The sequence below is a fragment of the Pomacea canaliculata genome, linkage group LG1 (assembly GCF_003073045.1).
Source record: "Pomacea canaliculata isolate SZHN2017 linkage group LG1, ASM307304v1, whole genome shotgun sequence".
Classification (NCBI taxonomy): Eukaryota; Metazoa; Mollusca; class Gastropoda; order Architaenioglossa; family Ampullariidae; genus Pomacea; species Pomacea canaliculata.
The window spans coordinates 8,265,042-8,271,860 of NC_037590.1; the positions used below are offsets into that span (position 1 = coordinate 8,265,042).

The 6,819-nt window shown below is 42.7% G+C and overlaps 2 long non-coding RNA genes across 2 annotated transcripts in view; both read right to left on the reverse strand.

Annotated features, from left to right (window-relative positions):
• Window positions 1–454, reverse strand: part of LOC112569222 — a 3,824-nt gene extending 3,370 nt beyond the window's left edge. Inside the window, exon 1 of the long non-coding RNA XR_003100337.1 lies at window positions 1–454. This exon is cut by the window's left edge and continues 101 nt beyond it. This is a non-coding gene — a long non-coding RNA (uncharacterized LOC112569222).
• A 2,358-nt stretch (window positions 455–2,812) lies between these two features.
• Window positions 2,813–6,388, reverse strand: LOC112569226. Its single transcript, XR_003100339.1, has 2 exons — window positions 5,828–6,388; window positions 2,813–4,542 (listed from the first exon to the last, which is right to left on the reverse strand). It is a non-coding gene; the product is annotated as an uncharacterized LOC112569226 (long non-coding RNA).
• Between the last annotated feature and the right edge of the window lie 431 nt (window positions 6,389–6,819).

The window sequence follows — 6,819 nt, forward strand, 5'->3', positions numbered from 1 at the left end:
GATGTCAGGCGATGTCAGGCGATGTCAGACGATGTCAGCGATGTCAGGAGATGTCAGGAGATGTCAGACTATGTCAGGCGATGTCAGACGATGACTGCGATGTCAGGCTGCGAGAGACGATGTCCAAGGATCTCAGTCTCAAGACTTCCACGCGCTGAGGATTCGGATGGACTTTTGTGGCGAAGGAGCACATCCTGTTATTTGCAGTCCAAGCGAATGAGGCGGGAAGCACTCCAACATAATCCTGCCTTTGTGCATCACTGACCACGTTAACCCCTTAGCTGGCGAGCCTGGGAGTTGACATGGCTGACTGCGTCTTGTGAACAACTCCACGCGAGGAAAGCGGACAAACCTTTGATGTCTAGACTAGGACGGACATGTCTAATTAACACACAGTTCTTGCGTTCCCATTGGCTGTAGTCATGACAACGTACGCATATCTCATACTCCTATAGGTCGTTCGACATTTCTCTGGTGGTGGTGATGCTTAGTAAATATCTAAAAATAAAGAAATGTTATTTATTCACAATTTGGGACAGAAGTCCAACCCACGAAGCTCCCCGAAAGACCGGTAAGTGGTCAAGTAAGAGTAAGAGTCAAAGTAAGAGTTTCAAGTGACAAAGGTCAGTGGTCAGCCATTTATAAACAAAACATTCCACTTTGTAGACTTTTAGGAATATTCTTGATTCTTGACTTAAGAGCTGCTGTCAGAACTGAGGACACAACATTTAAATAATTTCTTCTGTAGACAGATATTTGTTGTTTGTCGTGGTGATCACCTCATTAGTTTCACAGATTTTTTCTGATTTGTTTTATCGAATTTGATTTGCTTTGCTTTTCACCAAATGGACCACAGTTCTCAGAGGTCGGACAAAGATATGAAGTACTACCATCATCACCTTTCAAACGGCTGGAATAAAGATGAATGGGGAGTGAGTAAAGCTTTTGTTTCAGGTCCTAAAGGGTTAAGTGTGTCTAGTCTGACTTGTCTGCGGCTCCTGTTCTCAATTGCTCATTATTCTGGACATTTGCCTATCTAGTAGTGCATGTCGTCCTGCTACTTCAGACTCCGGCGACGACGTCGCTGCACCGTTAATCCCGACGATTGGGACATCGTTGAAGGAGTCTTTCCTTCCTTTATCGCTCTTTCCTTCCTCTGTATCTGCACACCATGAAGGTGACCATACGGGGTTTATTCTAAATAAGACAGATTCTATAACTCGTCACCTGCATTCTTCCATATTTTATTCGGATATGCCACGTGTAAATATAATGTATCTCGTGGAAACACGGTCTGTTTAAGCTTCATGTATACTTGTCGTGTCTGCGTCCTCTCCTGTCACGACATTGAACACACTTGAAGTAAACATTATTTATGCGAGAACATTTAGTTGATAGCCCCTAAAGTGCTTTTATGTTTCGCCAGAGAAATTATTATCGGCAGAATGTAGAGAAGTTTTTATCGCATTGAAATAAAATGGATTGTATATGTCTACCTGGCGTTAAACACACGTGTAGACTGGGGGGTTGTTGTGCACCACCCATACAAAGCTTCCCGCCTTCTGTCAATACCTGAACATGTGCTAGCAGGGACTGTGTATTATTAAGTTCAGGTAAGCACTGTGCCATGCCTGTATGCAAGAGCAATAGGCATCGGAAATCTTTGTGCCATCCTCAGTCCAGCTCCTCAATCACAGATGAACTGTCAGCGGTGTGTGTGTAGGTGGGCATATGAATGTCTTGCCCATATCTCTCATTGTTCTTGTTAATGTTAATATATCTATTCTACTGCATTGTAATTGTAATGACTTTTTTAAATAATATATACATGTATCTTGAAAACAGAGCACACCTCCCATAAGGTGACCAGAAGTCCCGCATTAGTCTGCTCATCTGGCGGGACGCACAATGTCCCGCTTTCTGGCTTTCTGGCAAGTCCATCAAATGTCCCGGTTGTCTTTAAAAATCTGAATACCGTACGCTGATTCGCATCCGGCAAAGTCAGAGGAAAGCCCCCCCCCCCACTTTTTTCGGCGTTCTTTGACGGTGACGACACCATCATCGGCATGTTCGCCCCGAAACGTCTGGTCACCTTACTCACATTTAAATGGCCCATTGGGACAAATAAAGTTGGTTGTTATTGTTAAAAGCTTATTGTGGGGGGAAATACAACTTTAATGTCGAGATATTGTAATGTCTTCGCCTTCTACAAGATTTCGGTGCTCACAGCCCTAATCACGTGGTTTAGCTTTCATACATCCTTACACAGTCTCGACACATGCATAAAGAGTGGTCATGAGTAATTGTATTCAGTAACTTCTCGAGTTTGTTGACTAGTCAGCATGTCAATACACATCATCGACATAGTAACACACACAAATATTTTTTTTTCTCTCTCTCACATATACACACGCTCTCCCACACGTGTATGTAGAGGAGACACGCGCCCAGGTATGTCATCACAAGTATCACAAACGACACACGTGTCAGACGGTGTGAGCTTAAAGCTCCTCACACACACACACACAGACACACACTGAGGATGTCACGCGATGTGTGTCACGAGGAAGTGCTAACTGTCCATTATATCCACGGATGAGCGGGGAACCTGTCCATAAACGGCTCATCTCCATGAAAGCCTCGAGTCGAAGGTTTTCACATGTCAACCAGCTTTAACCCTTTCTCCAGCAAGTCAACAGTCAAAATGTCTCGTCCTCCTGTGTGCAGCCAAAACATTACTCGAAAAGAATAAAATACAACGAAATACCATAAAATAGGATACAAGGCAATGAAATACAATGTGAAGCAATGCTAGGATTCAAAAATTTTTATTGTTTCTTCAGCAAAGTCTGAGTCTCGGAGAATGAGCTCCCTTTACAAACAATTAAACACGTTTTCGATCTTTCAAGCTTGATATCAGTAACAACCACGACATTTCGAAACTAAGACACTGTAAACATTCTGTCATCATAAACCCAAAGCAGACAGAGTTGTAACAGCTCCTTAAAGTGCAGAGTTTGCACTAAGCCCCGCGCTTCCTGTTCTGATGTGACCTCTGTGACCCTCTGTGACCCGCTGTGACCCGGCTGATGCTATTTATAGACGACTGCAGACCTGACACTCGTGACATCGTCTTGAGTCTGGTCACGTGACTGCACCGCACTCTACAATCTTATTCCTCGCCTTAGGCCCGACTCCTGATTTATTATAACAGCTTGATAAGATCCGAAAATCTCGGAATATTTCTGATATTGTTTCTTGGGATCTTCATTTGGGAGGACATTATATATAATTTTATGATTTATCTTGTGTATATTCTCACATCAGCTCTACAGATGCGGAATACTGCAGTTGAAAAATGGAAGAAAGAGTAAGGATCGAGGAATAAAAGGGTGCAGTTCAAAGAAAGAAATTATTAGTGGAATGAAGAAAGGAAGGAAAAGCATCTTCAGTGACAAAGTACTCATCTCTGACAAGTGCATTTATACTTATCTAGATCACACACAAATACAAACTGTGTATATAATATAAATATAATATGAATGTATATGCATGAGTATTTTGTCCACACACAGATCTTAGCACTATCAAACCCCATTCCTAATCCACAATCCAAATCCAAGTAATCCACATTCCCAACCGAAAATCCGACCCTGGATATCTTTGTGAGCTGAGATTAACATGAATGGGTGAGAACTCAGACAACATTAAACACTGCAAATTGTTCTTAAATACTCACATTTGTAAGCACAATTTCTTAAATAAAGTAATACATACACACATATATATATTGAAACATTAATCCCATGCAGTTACATAGAGTTACATGGATAAAAATGTTTATCTCCTGCAAGTATTCAGCAGTCGAGCCCTGACCCTATAGTTCACTTGAAGTGTAAATCCCTGTCTATTGACAGTTCTGTAACCTGTTATGAGGGAAGTTTTGAGCAGTACTTGGTTGTCCTGGTAACCCGAGATTTGAGGCATGGATTATTGTCCAGGTCACCAGGGTCTTTTCAGGAAGATGAGAGAAAAAAGAACAATCCTCGCTCTCTCGCGACCTTAGCACTGAGGTCAACACCCTATCACTGTTCAGCATGGATTGCTTACACAAACAAGTAAACAAGTCAGGCTGTTTACACTGAGAAATCAGGTTGTGTACAGCAAAAATAGGTTTATAGGGGAAGCGGTGAAAGTCTTACAATTACACTCAGAAGACATGATGTAGACTTGAGTTTGAACACAGACCGCGTAGTCACCAGCAGAATGTTTCTTGACAAATGTTTACATTTTGTTTTGTCCTGTTGCTTTTTTTATGCAAAATAAGTTTGTCAAAAATTTCATCAGTCGGAATGAAAATATTACAAGAAGGAAATGTCCATCAAATGTGTTCAAAGGACAATTTGTATCATCGATACATGTTTTGGCAAAAAGGAGGCAGCGTGGTGACTCCAGTCCGAAGCCACTCTTGGCATTTCTGTCGCAAGATGAGATCAATGAGTCGACTGGACGTTCGCCTGAAACCAGTGCTTGCAGCTTTATCTGAAAGACAACCAAGCTACCATCTTCTGAGAGTGTAAACAAGTCAACAACAAATACTGCAACTCACTTTGCATGCACACATACAGGACCATGAGGACAAGAAGACGGAGAGCGCGTGTCTTCACGTCTGCTTCGTGAAACTGCGAGAACTACTTCCGTTTGGCCTTACCTGGCTTTTTAAACACTTTTTTTTTTTCTTAAATTCCTGATGCACTTTGACCTTCATATAGAAAAAAATGAACGTGTCACTGCAAGTTCGTTTCTTGATAGATGGTCTCAAAACCAATGATGTGTGTCTTCTCTAATGTTGTTTACCAGGTATTGATGGACAGCAAACATTTTACTGTTTACCCGCTGTTTGTAGGCAGCGAACCCTGAACTGTTTACATCGTAAACAAATAACTGTAAGCTGTATGCTGTATGCTAAGAGCGGTGGTTGAGAAGTGTGAGTGCACCTGGTAATTAAACCACATTACTGTGGACATCTACTCTGTGAACTCGTGTGGCAGGTGGACAATGTCTCCTCACTGTGGGTGTCCTTGCCTTGTATTCACATGAACGCCACCCGATGTATACACATGTATCTGTACTTCCATATGCTATTGTGTGTGTTACAGAGAGAGAGATCAAAAGTACACATAAGCGAAATGTGTGGGTGTGTCTTTGCCTCGTATCCCAGATAAATAACCCTCGAGGTAAATAAAATCTGAATAATCAAATATCTGTACAAAGGTGCTCGTGTGCGTGTGTGTGCATGCATGTGTGACTGCCTCGCAGTGCCGACAATATCGTGTACCCCATATTTTAATAAATGTTTGCAACTCGTGTTATGGAGTAAAAAGTGTACTGACATCATTGTGACATTAATGTATGTATGAGGTCCATGGCTGAACCTAGAGTTCTACGTGTCTTCTTCACGGCAATAAATGTTTATCTCGCATTTTTAAAATTTCATTTTTGCTGCAGGTACAGGGTTACAATTATGTGTAGTTCCGGGCTCTCATGCCCAAGAATGTTTATTTGTGAATAAAAGTGTGGAAGAAAGTAGCCAGGAGCGTGTGCGCATGCGCATGCTTGTCTCCTTTGACAGCTGATGTTGAGATAATCACATACATCAAAGCCACACCCAGGCTCCTTGCTACATTAAAGAAGATAAGCTAAAAACGAGATGATGCACACAGATGATAGACAAGACATCGACAGATTGAAAGGTAGACAATAAACCAGACTAAAATACAACAGTAGTGAGAAGCAGACGCACTGACAAACAGACTGACAATCTTACCCGAAACATCTGTAACAATGGGTTGTGAGGAGCTCAGTGTAGCCAGCATCAGAGCAACAAGAAGGCCTGCGAGCATCTTCATCGTCGTCGCTGGGCGTCACTAGATGACAGACGGTGCGAGTGATGGCAGGCGATGTCATGCGATGTCAGACGATGCAAGTGATGTTAGTCGATGTCAGCGATGTCAGACGATGCCATGCGATGTTAGACGATGTTAGAGGATATCAAACGATGATAGATGATGTCAGGCGATGGCAGGCAATGTCAGGCGATGCGAGTGATGTCAGGCGATGTCAACGATGTCCGTTTCACGAGGCCTTCTCCCACTGGGGATGACATTCGAGTTTTGAGGCGAGGAAGTGCTAGTCTCTTATTATAGCCCACGGATGAGCAGAGGGCCCGGTCCCAAAGGTCAGGTGTCAGCTTGTGGGTCATTAACCCTTCCTCAGCAAGCCGCCACGAATTAAATCTCTTCACCTTGCGAGTTGCTAATGCAAATATCAGTCAGGTCCTCATATTGCCGTGCTGTTTGGATCATTTTAATACACTTGTCATCTGTTGAGCAGATACCAAGCTTATATTTCTTCTTTTCTCTCTTTCTGTTTGTGTTTTGTTTGTTTAATGGCAATGTAGCGCAAAGTAGTTAAAAATGCGACCACGACCCCTGACCTTTATATCCCCGACTCGACTGTGGAATACGAGCGTAGTGTTCGCTTCAGGTCCTGAAAGGGTTAACTGTGTCCAGCCCAAGGTGACGTCACTTCCTTGCGTGCGTTGCTCGTTTTGGAAAGACCGAATCATCATCGAGTTATTTATAACTATGGCGAGGACTGCGCCACGTGTCCTTATTTCGTTATCCTTTATACAACTGTCGGTTGGCTATATTTGTACATCATCACAATACAGGGGAGGACGTAGTGTCAGCAGCAGCAACAGCAACTGTGTGGTCGCCGTAGTTGTAGTGTTTGTGGTATGCACGGAGTTAGCAGGAT